This window comes from Anolis sagrei, chromosome 1 (assembly GCF_037176765.1).
Source record: "Anolis sagrei isolate rAnoSag1 chromosome 1, rAnoSag1.mat, whole genome shotgun sequence".
Taxonomy (NCBI): domain Eukaryota; kingdom Metazoa; phylum Chordata; class Lepidosauria; order Squamata; family Dactyloidae; genus Anolis; species Anolis sagrei.
The window spans coordinates 87643046-87659058 of NC_090021.1; the positions used below are offsets into that span (position 1 = coordinate 87643046).

At 40.3% G+C, this 16013-nt stretch overlaps 1 long non-coding RNA gene across 1 annotated transcript; it reads left to right on the forward strand.

Annotated features, from left to right (window-relative positions):
• The first annotated feature begins 163 nt into the window (after nt 1–163).
• Nucleotides 164–8128, forward strand: LOC132760928 (uncharacterized). The gene is made up of 3 exons (XR_009629905.2): nt 164–233; nt 4819–4957; nt 7425–8128. It is a non-coding gene; the product is annotated as an uncharacterized lncRNA (long non-coding RNA).
• The last annotated feature ends 7885 nt before the right edge of the window (nt 8129–16013 follow it).

Sequence of the window (16013 nt, forward strand, 5' to 3'; positions counted from 1 at the left end):
GTTTAACCCTGCCTCACTTGAAGGCTGAGCTTTTCCAAAACTTTTTTCAAGCTTTGGGAGGGAGGGAGGGAGGGAGGAGGTGGGAAGGGGGCAGAAGGAGGGCTGAGAGCGCAAGAGGTGGGGCTGCCGAGGGGTGGGGCGCCCAAAAGGAGGAGGAGGAGGGGAGAAAGTCAGAAAAAACGCAGGAGCCGGAGACCGTCGGAAAAGGGAGTGAACTGGAGAGAAGTGGCTGAGTAAGCATCTGCTTTTCTAAAAAAGAGACATGAAAGCGCCCCAGATGGGACAGCATCCAAAGCCTCCTTGCCCTGGAGAAGTGGCAGCGCTTCTTTGACTCTCTCCAAAGGGGCACAGTGGCACCGCTCCCTCCCTGGGTTAGTTTTACTGGAAGATAAAACTTTGGAAGCTTTTAACAGAGGCAGGATGGCCATCTGTCAGGAGTGCCTTGAATGCAATTTTCCTGCTTCTTGGCAGGGGGTTGGACGGGATGGCCCATGAGGTCTCTTCTATGATGAAAAGGGGATTTCATCAGTAACTAGCCTGCAGTGACTGCTTCCCAAAGCCACCCTAGGGTTGGCACCAGGGCTTGTGCCACCTTAAATGCTGTGTGTGCGCGTGCCTATGTGTGGTTGTAAGGGAATGCTCCCTGTTGGCATTTGACAAGATGCAGGAATGATAACATTGGCAGGGAGGGAGGGAGTTGTCTTGTGTTTCCCCTTCAGGCTGCGACATCCTGGCACATCTCCTCCAGCGGGTGCCTTCTCCACTCTTGTGAAACCGGGCCTCTTTGGAGAGCATGAGACAGTTGCACAATGCTCCATGGAATGTTTAGTACATGCACATACATATATGTCTCTGTGGGTGCCAAAAGAGTGAAGAAAGAAACGTGGGCCAAAAAACTATGGAACACACAATTGGATAGGTGACTGCAGTGAAAATCAGGTTGCTCCTGTAATCCAGCAGCAGCACAGGCATCTTATGGCCTAGCCATCACTTGGCAAAGTTACACTTTTGGACTTTATTTTTTCAAGTCAGGAACAACTTTAGAAACTGCACCTTTGGACTGATGCTCACAGAATCCAACAGTCACTGGGATTCTGGGCATTACAATCTAGAAAAGTACTTGCTATAACCTCAGAAACTAACACCCAACTTGGCAAAGAAGAAGTCTACTACCTGATTAAAAATGCATAGTATTTATTTATTTATTTATTTCACATATTTGCATCCTGCTCTTCTCACCCTAAAAAGGGGACTCGGGGTGGACTTACAGCAGGCAGCAATTGATGCCAATACATATAAATATAAAAATAAACACATACAATTAAAATCATACAATTAAACATTAATTATTAAAACTTCAATTAAAATCATGCAATCCAGATCATAGTCCAAGGCCTATCCAATTGTCAATTCCTTTAGTTATACTTATTGCACTATTTACTGGTTGAATGCTTGGTCCCACAGCTATGTCTTAAGCTTCTTCCTGAAAGACAGGAGGGAGGGAGCTGACCTGATTTCATTGGGGAGTTCCATAGATGAGGGCCACCACTGAGAAGGCCCTGTCTCTCATCCCCATCAATTGCACTTGGGATCAAGAGCGGGGCTTCCCCAGATGATCTTAACTTTCAAGGTGGGTCATAGAGGGAGATAAGTTTGGACAGGTAAGCTGGGCTGGAACCGTTTAGGGCTTCGTGGACTAAAGCCAGCACTTTGAATTGTGATTGTTAGCAGACTCGCAGCCAGTGTAGCTCACGTAACACGGGGGTTGTGTGCGCTGCACCAGTGAGCAATCTGGCTGCCACCCATTGGACCATTTGAAGCTTCTGAACAGTCTTCAAAGGCAACCCCATGTAGAGCGCATATAGGGTGTAACAAGAGTGTGGACCATCATAGAAGATTACCCATCTTAAAGGCTATTTTTATCCTCTGTTATTAAGATTTCTGCTAAGAAAATAGAATTAAGCAAACCTGAACATTTTAGAACAGAAGAGGTCTACTGGATCTAATAGCTCTCAAAACTATCATCCTGCTTCTCAGTGGTTCTCAACCTGTGGGTCCCCAGCTGTTTCAGCTGTTAGGATTTCTGGGAGTTGAAGGCCAAAATATCTGGGGACCCCCGGTTGAGAACCACTGAGCTGGATACACCTAACAAGTACTCAAGAAATAATTATGCCCTTCTTTTTTTTCTCCAGCACCTAATGATCCCTGCCAGGGAGCCAGCATGGTATAGTTGTTAGAATAATTTAGACCCCATGAATGTATTAGAGGAAAATAGACTATATAAACTAATAGATAAGTATTATCTCCAAACATGATTGTATCATTTAGTCATCACAGTTTGCCTAATTCCTTTCAAAAGCCATCTAGAACTATGCACGTACATCACGTCTTGTGGCCGTGAACCTGCAAACTTGATTACATGTTATGTGCTTTTGTGTGACTCAAACATACTACTAGTTAATTTAATAGAAGTCTCTCAAATCCTGATACATGGGGCCAGTATATGCAATTTCATTTAGCCACTTCTGACAAAATATGGCTTCTCCAGGTATTTTTTAGTTTTCTCTAGCACATCTCTGTGGTATTCTTAAGTCAAAAGACCTTCATTTCAGTAGGGTTCACTCGTATTACCTGTAGTCCACGATTACCTGTAATTTCACATATCCATTCCAAATTTGGGGATATATCTCCACAGATACAGCAGTTGTGCTGATACATAAAATAGGAAGAAAACCTTCTGTCTATCCTGGCTGTACTTTAAGAAACCTTTACTGTGTCCCAAGTTAGCTGCTTGTAGGCTTGTTATCTTTTGTTCCTTTTCCTGCTTTAAGATAACACTTTTTATAAACACAGATTCAAAGTTTAGTTGCCATATAGGCTTGTATAATAGAATGACAATGTTGGGTGAAATCCAATAGTGTTCATTTGCTAGTGAAATTGAATCTCTCACAGCGTGGCTTCCCCTTCTCTCTGTATGCTGTCTGCAAAATATGCTCTAAGGAAGGGGAAGCTTTCTGAAGCAGATGTTGAGATGTGTGAAAGAGGGCACAGTGGGGAGCAGAGAATGGGAATAGTGCTGTGCACCAGCAGAAGCCAACTCTTGTTGGTTGCAGTCTATGGGCATTTTATTTTGACACATTTTCTTTGCATTTTTCATGGATTAGGAATGTGTAGCCTCCAAGTGTTGTTAGATTGGAAGTTTCATAATTCCTTACCAATAGCTATAATGGTTAGGGATGATGGGAGTTGAATGTCAATAGCTAAAGAACCCCATTTCCCCACTCTTGTTTTTCACAGTATTTAAGAACTCTAGAATAAAGTTGATATTTTGGAAGGCTTGGGTCAGGCCCGTAGCCAGGATTTCGTTTCGGGGGGGGGGGGGGTAAAAAAATTTCAGGGGGGGATTTGGGGGGGCTGAGTTTTGGGGGGGGGGGCTGAGTCTGAGTGAAAGAGGGTCTAGCCTAGCAAACCTTTTGTATCATTACCCCAATGCCCCCATGCATATGGGATATATTGAGTATGGTGATCAGATCATGATATGAATAAACATAACAGTTTAAAGAATGCACCAGTAAGGCCTTTTTGCGAACCACTATGAGAATTTCGGGGGGGGGGGGTGAAGCCCCCAGAGCCCCCCCCCCCGACTACATGCCTGGCTTGGGTTAATAACGCTAAATTTAGAAGGTCCTTGGAATTGCCATATCTTGATAGGTGACTGGAAGTGGGGGCTTACATCCAAGCAGGCACAATTAGAGTTATGTTGTAATAAGTTTATAAACCAGTCCAGTTTAAAACCTCATTTAAAAAATTGGTGTAAAACTAAAATGCAAATTTGTGTATGCATACACCTCTTCAATTTGCCTTAATCTAACTATTTGCTGATCTAATCCCTTTATTGCCTTAAGGGGTGAGGGGAGCCTGTGTTATCATAGGCAGCAGCAACCTTAAATAAGTTAGGAAGTACGGTATTTAGAATTTGGAAGTGCTGCCATTTTTACTGTTCTAAACTTGACTTTGTGCACCACGTGTAAAAAATTCTATCACATAATGGAACACTTGAATACTTCCTTGACACAGAGTACAGAATCATTTCTTAGATATATACTGTATTTTACAGTGTATTAGATCATTATTAACCCAGGAAAATCCGCCCTGAACTTGGGGGTCATCTAGTACGCTGGGTATAAGTTATCACTTCCTATTTTGAGTCAAGGCGAGGGAGGCGGGCAGCTGCCCTGCGCTGGAGCAGGGCACCCGAAGCAGCAGCAGCTGCTGCACTCCTCCAGCGCCACTTGGCTCCCATTACCGGGCTTCAGCCTCACTGAGGGGCTCTTCCACTCCAGGCCTGCCTTGGCTCCTGCTACCAGGCTTCAGCCTGACCAAGGGGCTTTTTCACTCCAGGCCTGCCTCAACTGTCAATGTAGAGGAGGAGGAGAAGGTGTTATACTCACCGGATGGCCACGAAGTGTTATCAACAAATTGAAATTTTCAATTGAAAAGTTGGGGGGTCATCTTATGTGCCCAGTTGTCTAGTACACCGGAAAATTAGGTAAATCTGACTGTTGTGTAAGACTGAAATATCAGCCAGTTATCAGATATTACCAGAACCCACCAAATATCCGTTGAGAGAAAAGTAACTTTGCTAAGTTCCGTGCCCAGATGTGTCAGGCATGGAGTTTAAGTGTGAAAGGAAGGGAGAATGTTAAGTACTCTTCCAATATGTGTTTTGAATTTGGGGGGTTATTCAAGAAGTTGGGCCTCCCTTTTGCATGATGACTTTTTTATCACTTTCTCTTCTTCTCTGGATTCAATTTATAGAGCTTCCAAATGGAAAGAAGGATATAAGAAGAGGCTGTTATTTCTTCCCTTTGTTCCTTTTGCTATCACCGGGTAAATGAGATAAACGGACAGTAGTGGCAAAGTGGAGCAGAAGACAAACTAGGAACTTCCAAAAACAGTCAGTGCTCTCTTTTCAAATCATTGGTCTCATTGAGTACCCCGTGATATCATAATCATGATGTTGATCTTGCACTTAAACATCATTTTGTTCTTTGCCCACAATAAAGTATCACCTCCTGGGAGCACTTTGGAATGGAAAGTTGAACATTACAGCCACCTTATGTGCAATGTGTAGTGTGGCTTTTGACATGGCTTTTGACATGGATCCTGATATATCCGTTCTAACTGTTTCACTATTTTCACTGATTAAGTTTTACATGACTTGACAGATCTGTAATGGAATCATCTGATAGTATTGATTTTACTTAAAGGCATGCAAATAGGATCATAACTGTAATGCTCAGGAAGGAACACATCAATTTTCTATCAAAATAGATTCCCTGGTGTAGTATTAATATGTTGCAGCACTAATAGACAGTTCAAGGGATGATTTCAATAAAGAGCACATGCAAAGAAAATTGGTTAAACCCCGTGGTTCTAGCATTTTTGTTCCAGTCCACTCTGACATTATTAGGTTTCAGTAAATGAAAATATCAAATATCAGATTCATGATCATTATTTATAGTTTAGTCCCTTGACGGTGGACTTTATTTTGATTCTGTTGAGATGCTTCATACTCTGAGTGCTGGATAACTCCTTGAAAGGCGTAACAGATATTCCAGCAGCTCTTGTATTTGGATAGCTCACCAAGTCTATTGTTCTGTGATATTTCTCTATTTTGACAGCTGAGGATTCTTGCTCCACTGCTGGGTTTCAGAGGGTTCATTAAAGGTTGCAACCCTGATGGTATCATTCTGGGCTAACAGCCTTTTAAAATCAAAGCTCAAACTTTTACAATAGCCAGATGTTTACCTCCAATGTCAGTTATACACATTTGTATATGTGACTTCACATTATCTATTGACTGATGGCAATCCCATGTATTTCATAGGATTTTCTTAGGCAAGAAATCCTCAAAGGTAGTTTTGCCAGTTCGTTTCTCTGAAATATAGTCTAACTACAGCACCTGTTATTCATTGGTAGTCTCTTATGGAAGTACTAAACAGAGCTGACCCTGCTTAGCTTCTAAGATCAAATAGGATATGGTGCTTTTAGAGTATTTAAGCTCTATGGCTTGTATACATATTCTCCCTTATTTAATTGGGACCTATCACAACATTATTATCCATGTACACTACAACCTCAGACCATAATGTTAAAAAGATTTCATTACTGTTCCCACTACTCACTTCTAGCAAAAGAGTCTGTAGATCGAACATCAACTCTGACATATAAGCTCTGCTATTCCAATGCATTTTAGGCTAAATAGCTCTTGGTCAGAGGACTTCTTGAATTTACAGGAGAATACTTCCAGGTAAAAGGAAAGATAAGATAATATTTTCTTAGTCCCAAGATCAACTTTTACTCAGCATCAATGAGCTTAAAAAAACAACTCCCAATGGCTTTAGGGAAAGGACTTATATCCCTTCAGATGTTGTTGGGCCGCAAGTCCCAGCATTCCTAGCCAGAATGATGATGGATGTTGGGAGCTGAATTGCAGCAAGATCAAGAGCAGGACCTCCCAAGCTATTTGAGGTATGGGGAACTTTTCCAATATGCCATAACTGTGAGAGTATTTATGTCCATTGGCTATAACTGTTTGTTTCTTTTCTGGAAACTCATCAGGGACCAGCAATCATTGGCTCATGAACTGGCAATGGTTCAGGGACCATCATTTGTAGTAGGTCAGAGCAAAAGCTCTGCATAACTCCTATATTTAATTTAGGAAACAAGTAACTTAAACCCAGTTGCTATTTCAAATTATTGAACTAATAAAAGCTAAACCAATGCTTTAATAAATCCCTCCAGTTCAATAGTTCTATTTTAGTACCACAGTATGGTAGTAGACACTGGATAGGTCCTCTCTCACACTCTCCCTAGCATCCTTCTGATGGAGACAGGGTTGCAAGAAGGATCTCTTTTGAAATCCCAGCAAGTTCATCTGAAAGAATATAGTCCTCCAGATTGTCCAGCCTAGGTACAAGTTGTGTATTATTAAGAACAGATCATAGGCTTACAGGATATTGCAATTTTCCATCTAAGAACAGTGTCACCAGGTCAAGACTTCGAGTAGAAATTCAATTAGCAAACTGAGAAGGACGACTTCCAAATACAGCAGAGCTACACAGGAAGGAAGGAAGGAAGGAAGGAAGGAAGGAAGGAAGGAAGGAAGGAAGGAAGGAAGGAAGGAAGGAAGGAATTATCATCTAGAATGAGGTTAGACATGTTGGTCCAGAGTATAAACTGTATCGCAGTGTTCAGCGCAGATAGTTTGGATGTGAATTATACCATTTTATAGTAATTATTTTAAGGCATGTTGAGTCCACATCTAGAGGGAAGGGTGGGATATAAATAAAGTTAATAATATTGATTCTCTCTTAAGAGTGGATCCCTAATTTCCTTCTGATTTCCTGTTCTTTCTGCAGCCCTCCATGTTACATCCCATGTCATTCTGGAGAGTGTCCCAGGATCAATTTGCCTAAGGCTGCTGCATTGAGAAAGGAAAGCTAGGACCCAAGCTATTCTCTGTTGTGGGATAGAAGTTGGAGATTGAATCACCCAGGCAAGATTTGATTGTCTCTTGGAAGAGAGATTACTTTGCTACTCTGAAATGCTAATGATAAGATTAAGTAAGCCTATAAGAAAAGGGTTATTTTTCTTTAACTTTGAAATGTTGGCCATAGTTTGCGCCACACTTGTGTACCTTTTCTGCTCACAAAAGAAGATGCAAATAAATTGTGAAACTTCATTTTTCCATTAACCAAGAGAGTGGGAAAATAAGGAGTATGCAAATAATTTAGCAATTAGACAACTGCAATTTGCTTCTCCCTTCACCTGGAGTCTGACGCTCAATTGAAAGACCACAAAAAGTAAGCATAGTGATTCATCTCTGGCCTGACACCTCTTTTCTATTTGCAGATGTATAGTTACTTAACTGCCTTTACAAGCAAAAGTGGATTTTATCCATAGATCTCCATTTGAAAGTGTATGTTCTATGAGCCCTGCCACATGCACAATGGAGGACCTTCTTATAGCAACACCAGAGGCTCTCCAAGTGGCCAGCTACTGATCAAAGGACATTTAATAAAATGGCAAGTTTGCAAACTTTGTAAAAAATATATAATACAACTGATTGAAATATATAACACCCCTGACATGATAAATAATTTCACACAGTATGAAGTGGGTTGTATCAATTTTTTCATCTGACAGGAATATAGATAGTCCCCTAAAACAGTCATAGGATGTGGGACATACCCACGTCCTATGATTACAGAAGCAAACAACTTCATATTTAATGAAATCAGAAACTCTTTCATACTAGACAATTATAGCATTGCAATTCCATTTCAACTTTGATGGCTGCATCCTATGGGTTCTTGGATTTGTAGTTTGGTGAAGCATTAGGGGAGATTTCTGGGTGAGTTCTCCAAACAGGAAGAGGGAAAGTAGGAAGCTGCACTTGTGCTTCTTCAGATCTCTGTCAGTTTGTATTGTGATAGGGATAGACTCCCAGGGCTATAATTGTGATATAGACTTTGGACCTATGCAGGCATATAGCCGGGGGGGGGGGGGGCTTGTGGGGCTTCAGCCCCCCCCCCCCCCGAAATTCTCATGGTGGTTCGCGAAAAGGCCTTACTGGTGCATTATTTAAACTGCTATGTTTATTCATATCATGATCTGATCACCATACTCAATATATCTCATATGCATGGGGGTATTGGGGTAATGATACAAAAGGTTTGCTAGGCTAGACCCTCTTTCACTCAGACTCACCCCCCCCCCCCGAAACTCAGCCCTCCCCAACCCCCCCCTGAAAAAAATTAGCCCCCCCCCCCCCCCGAAACGAAATTCTGGCTACGGGCCTGGACCTATGTGTCATTCCCTCCTGTAAAAGTGTGCAAGGCTCTCTGACACTTTCTTTGCCTTGACCATTGCAAAACTGGCAATGTGACCTGGTAACAAATCTGTGGAAAAAACAAGATAATTCAAGTGTGTTGAGCCAACTTCATAGAGCATGAAACACAGGCATTCTCAACTGCAGTTCAGCAGGATTAAGTAGCTGATCGGGACTGCATATCTTCTCAGTGACCTTAGATGACCTGTTAATAGTCATGTTTACCCAATGTTGAATGTCCATGCATTGGCTTTCTTGGAGGTGCTAGTTCAAATTAGATGGTCTAAAAGACCAACATAGCTCTTTTTATGCCTTATACCAAGTCAGACTGTAGGTCCATCTAGCCTGATACAGATGACTCCATCAGTAGCTCATGAGGGTTTTAGATATTTTTCCCCTAGCCTTGCTTGGAAATTCTTGGTATTAAAGTAGTGGTAACCTATACAACTACTACTCAGGCCCAACTCTGCTTTGAATCCAAAAGAGGACCCTTTTACACTATACCATTATAGTGCTATGATGTCACTTGAGGTGGAGTGGCAACATCTCATGGGATCTGGAGTATAGGATTTTGAATTTTTAGTTGGAGAACTCTACTTTACTTGGCCTTCAAAATTCAATAGCCCTAGCCACTTGAGCAATAATCATGGATAACTGAAATGGTAGAGATTGTAGTTGAGCAGTATCTTATAGGACAGTTTTTTCCTATCCCTGATATAATTTCTAAAAATCACTTTTATGGTGGCCTTGAAATGCCACACTAACTAATGTAGGGAGGGGCTGTTCAAGAGGATGCTGACTTCAGTTTTAATTCTTCCCTTGTTTTCTCTTTATTGCTATTTCCCCCCATCTACCAGAGAAAATCTGTTAAAGAAATAAGATGGAATATATACAGTTTTTTAACCATGAGCATCAGGAGTGGTCTGTCTAGAAACACTCTGTGGAATAAATGCGGGCTTCCTCTTTTAGGGAATAAAGATTAAAAAGACAGTTTCAGTGAATTGCCATTCATGTTAAAATCTGAAGCAACTCTATTTGGCAGAAAATAAAACCAAATTCCACTTCTGATTTTTTTATTTTGACTCTGTTAGACACTGATATTTTATGAGTTTTCTCAAACAGAGGAATGTTTACATTCTTTACCAATTATTCTGTCTGCACTTAAAACTTTCCTATCCATAGGGCTTCAGATATATTTTCTTTATTGGCTGTGGTTATGCCCTTTATACAGCTGAGGAATGAAGAGTGAACAAAGCTGGTTAATCAAGGCTGCCTTATGACTTCTCAAGTAGCCTGGAGTTTATTCCCAAACTATATTCCATACATTGTCATTATACCATATTGGTGAAACATCAGGGTAAATTCATGACAACAAACAAACAAAATGTTTAATTATAAAGTTCATGGTCCAGTTCTGGGTTGATGAAAGTGCATTACAATGTTTATGTATTGCAGCCTTTGTCATTCATTTTCTGACTTGCTGGAGGAGGAGGAGGCGGCGGCGGGGCGGACGGAGTATGTCCGCCAACTCTTGCCGAATGATGGACAGTGGTTAACTTCACTCTTCTTTCTTGTGTAGGAGAGGGTAATTGGTGTGAAACTGTAAAGTAATTAAGTGATCAGATTCAGTGATGATTTTCCTCACACAAGCCTCTAAGGCTTGTGTGGACCTCTTTGGACCTTGTTTCCCCTTTGTGCTTAAATTTAAAATGAAATTCCTTTATTATAGAAGGGACTCCAAGGACCATCTAGTTCCAGTCACCTGGCAATACAGGAATCTACAGTTAAAGTGCCCCTGAAAGGCGATGTCCAACCTTTGTTTAAAAAGACCCAACAGAGATAGTCCATATCTCTACTGAACCATGGTTATTATCAAGAAGTATTGTTTGGAATATGTTATAATTTCAATATATTGTTTCTGATCATCTGAAAACAAGCATCTTCCACACAGGAGCTCTTCAGATATTTAAAGATAGCATTCATACCACCTACGCATTTCATTGTCTCTAGGATGAGGATACCCAACTTCTTTTACAGCTTGGTTTCCAGATCTTTCACCATCGATGTTGTCCTCCTCTGAATACATTCCAATTTATCACTCTTTCATGCCCAGAACTGAACACAGTACCCCAGGGGTGAGAGCTAACATGGTGCTGTGGTTTGATTATTGGGATTGCAATTCTGGAGTCCAGGGTTTCATTCTCTACTTGGCCATGGAAACTCACTTGAGTGATGTTGGGTGAATCACACACTCCTAGCACACACACACACAACCCAACCAGTTATAAGTCAATCTCAACAACAAGATATGTCAGGGGAGGTCTGACCAAAGCAAAACACAACAGTATTTGATAGGTCAAAGGAAATAATATTGATCCATTTTGCTTTGAAATTCATGGCTTGTTTGGGATTGACATTAACTCAGTTAAGTGACCTTTCAAATCATTTCAAGATGGAAATCTCAACTTGCAAATAGTCCAACACATGTTCATCTCCTTGAACAGAAACATTATTAAGTTTCAGATTCCATTTATTTCTTTAGTTTTTCCTCTTACTTCATTTTTTAAATGTATACACCTTGAAACACCCGTCTTTGCACTGTCAGTTATTATATATTTACCCTGACCTAGCTATGTGTTGATTTCAGAGCCAGATAAATGTCAAACCAATCCACAAGACTGGCTGATACAAGGATTTTCAGTGCCATTTGGCTGGAAAAATGAAATAAAATGTGGAAATTTCACCAGTTTACAATAGCTTGCAATGAAACAAAGATTCGATCCTTTAAAAAGTAAGCAGTATAACATTTAGAAACAGAGAAAATTTAACAAACAAACAAACATCTATTTAAAGTTTGAAGAACTATTTTCAGAAAGCATACATTTGTTCATTTCTTTATAAGCTCAGGTAAGGCAGTTGGATAGTAACGCCCAAGAGAAGCAATTATTGTTCTTTTGAAGTCTCGAGATGGAAAATATGATACAGCTGTACAAAACTTGGGCTGCCATAATCCCAAATTTGCCAGTAAGTAGAATATTTTAAATTGTGCTGAACAATTTTTGCATCAAGAAAAATCTTCAAAGGCCAACATGCTCAACTGAGTTTCACAAAAGGCAAAAGGCTGGGTGCCACAACCATAACATTCCTGCTTACCATCCTCATAGTTTTTAAATGAATACAGGCAAATGCCTGGAACAAGTCCTTTAGCCGATTTGAAGAGACAGAGAGGTGTCTTACTGGGTTATGCAAAATCTAGGCAACCATGCCCTCCAACATTTCATAGATAAAAACTGGGACACATGTGGCCAAGAAATATCACAATTGGTCAAGACAGCAGAGTTGTGTGTGCAATTCGTTCCTACCGTTTCTACCATTTCTTTTGTGACTTCTGTTACTTTGGGAGCACAAAATGGGAAGCCCTCTTTCCGCACAATAATTTTCTCAACACAAAAGCGTGCTTTTGTCTCCAGCCGAAATTGCCTCCTTGCCTTGGAAAGAGAATGCATGTATGGTGGGGCATGCAGGCAGGACCGAGCATGCCTGCAGCTCCTTTTACTCTAGAGTAGAAACAGCAGGTGCCAGGTAAGAATGGAAGTACATGCCACGAAGGGGAACCAGTGGGTAAGAAGTCCTCCCATAATGGTTTGCTTTTCAGGGGCCCAAACCAAAAACAACCCTCCTAATTTTGGGAGGCTCCCAAAAAACAGATCGGGGCCCCCAATAAAAGCCAAGAAAAAATGGGTCAAGGTTTTCCCCGAATACACAAGCCTACAAGACATTAAAAGTCATTAATGTGGAAGAACAAAGAACAGAGAAGCATAGGAGAGTCTGCCACAGTTTGTTTTTTGGCTTAGCCTATTTTGAGATGGGTGGAAAAAGTGAGATGTCAGAGGATTAATTGGGACAGTTCATGACAAAATGGAACAGTTGGAATTCATGGGCTATGAAAGGCTTTTATGTACAAGAATTAGCATCTCAAATTAGTCCTGAAAGTTAATAAAGAATCAGTATCATCCCAACCTCTGCTTGCTCAAAGGGAATTTTTGCTATTCTGTGCTTTTTTAAGATTCCAAACTGTATTTCAAGGGCAGTCTCAAGAAACCATGCTGCAAAATCTCTTATTCTACTGAAATTGTTTTTGCTATTTAACTTTTTAAAAATATTATCCCACTAAGCTACATATCTTTATTTATCCTGTACAATGCCACAATTTTGTGCTATAGGACAGGATATACGGTATATGGATATATGCCAATGAAATAAATCAAAACAAAATAAAAGGCAGTAGCTTCACCCGTGCAAATTGTGTCATGACTTCATATTGGTGAGGACAGATCCAGGTCATCCGAGGAGCTTGTAAGAAGTTTGTCTGGCCATAACTATCACGTAGTGCTCCACAAACAGAGCTGAGCCAAGGAGAACTAACTCCATATTTACCCATACAGAGAAAGTGCAATCCTGTCATTAAGAAGTAACCTCAGTGTCTTCAAATTGTCAGCTTTCTACTTTCCTACATGGTCTTAGCTTTATTATTTTTTTGCTTTGATTTATGCTTTTGTTTACTGTTGAATGAGAGCATATTTGAATTTCATCAATAAAGTGCTCAAAATGCCACAAGCATTTTTACCTCTTTGTTATTATGACTTTACAGAGATGATGTGGTCATCTGGTTTGCATATCTTGCGGCACCTTGATTGCCAACATACAAAATAAAGAAATGGAAGATAGAATCATAGAATCAAAGAGTTGGAAGAGACCTCATGGGCCATCCAGTCCAACCCCCTGCCAAGAAGCAGGAATATTGCATTCAAATCACTCCTGACAAATGGCCATCCAGCCTCTGCTTAAAAGCTTCCAAAGAAGGAGCCTCCACCACACTCCGGGGCAGAGAGTTCCACTGCTGAACGGCTCTCACAGTCAGGAAGTTCTTCCTAATGTTCAGATGGAATCTCCTCTCTTGTAGTTTGAAGCCATTGTTCCGCGTCCTAGTCTCCAAGGAAGCAGAAAACAAGCTTGTTCCCTCCTCCCTGTGGCTTCCTCTCACATATTTATACATGGCTATCATATCTCCTCTCAGCCTTCTCTTCTTCAGGCTAAACATGCCCAGTTCCCTAAGCCACTCCTCATAGGGCTTGTTCTCCAGACCCTTGATCATTTTAGTCGCCCTCCTCTGGACACATTCCAGCTTGTCAATATCTCTCTTGAATTGTGGTGCCCAGAATTGGACACAATATTCCAGATGTGGTCTAACCAAAGCAGAATAGAGGGGTAGCATTACTTCCTTAGATCTAGACACTATGCTCCTATTGATGCAGGCCAAAATCCCATTGGCTTTTTTTTGCCGCCACATCACATTGTTGGCTCATGTTTAACTTGTTGTCCACGAGGACTCCAAGATCTTTTTCACACGTACTGCTCTCGAGCCAGGCACCCCCCATTCTGTATCTTTGCATTTCATTTTTCCTGCCAAAGTGGAGTATCTTGCATTTGTCACTGTTGAACTTCATTTTGTTAGTTTTGGCCCATCTCTCTAATCTGTCAAGATCGTTTTGAATTCTGCTCGTGTCCTCTGGACTATTGGCTATCCCTCCCAATTTGGTGTCGTCTGCAAACTTGATGATCATGCCTTCTAGATGTTGTTCATTGAGCTATCATCCACTCCATAAATTATTTTTTTTCCATGCACATACATACAAACACACACATCCTTTGACCCATTACTACAATTCATTTAATTTCAGATTACTGTATTTTCTTTTTTAAAGGATTTTAAGTTTTTTAAAAAGAAGACGTTCTCTCCATAATTTTGCTTCACCTTGTATCAAAATGAGGTACAAGAAGTACACTACAAATAAACATAGGCTCTATTTTTTTTTTGGCCTCTGGCTCCCCCTTCTGTACACAGTCTCAATAACTACTGCAAATAAATACATTATTTATGTGTGTCATTGTCGTGAGTGTGGACTCTGAAATACACATATAGAAAGGACATTTTGTAAGACTTCTGGCTGCTTTGATCCTGCACATTCATTTACATAGGTAAAACCATAGCACAGGCAGCATAAGACTTCTCTTTTAGACAAAATGATTGCTCATCTCTATTTTCATTTTTTTAAAGTTAGTACAGGTTTACCTCAAGCCCTTTGTATACTGCCATATAATCCAGAATTCCAGATTATCAAAGGATAAAATCCACATTATCTGTTTAAAACTGGATTGTATGAATCTACACTGCTATATAATCCAGTTCAAAGCAGATAATCTGGATTTTATATGGCAATGTAGAAGGGGTCTCAGTTAACAAAGTAGATATGTTCCTCAGCATTACATCTTTGACAGAAAATTTGGCATCAGAGTCAAAAATACAATGGAAAGAATAGGGTTAGGGTTAGTATTTTGCATGCATGAAATGAAACAACAAAATGCACCTAGTGATTTCTTTTATTTCCCTAGTCTCCATTTTTCTTATGAATTTTACTTTGGCAGCCAGACTTATAATGCTATGTGTTTTTTTTAACACTGAGGGGAGCTGATGATACAGACATTTTTGCTCTCCCCCTTTCTTTCTGTTTTGCTGTTTTTACATGCTTACTGAGTGTTTCTGGGGCAGCTGTTGTTTACCTTGCCTGCTGTGGGCAGGCACTCACAGCCCATGTAAGATCAGCCAGAACAGTATCCCATTGTGACCACATACAGTAGGGTCTCATTTATCCAACATTAACGGGCTGGCAGAATGTTGGATATGCGAAAATGTTGGATAATAAGGAGGGATTAAGGAAAAGCCTATTAAACATCAAATTACATTATGATTTTACAAATTAAGCACCAAAACTTCATGTTTTATCATAAATAGATAAAAAAAGCAGTTCAATACACAGTGGATGATCTGGCATAGACTAAGAGTTAATGGACAACATTTGGATTGAGTTGGATGATGTTTCTAACTTGATTGATTGTATATATGTGTGTGTGTGTGTGTGTGTGTGTGTGTATGTATGTATGTGTATATATATATATATATATATATATATATATATATATATATTAGAACTAATTTATTGTTTATGTTGTTTTTATGTTGTTATTTATTGTGCATTGAATTTTTGCTGTTAGCCAT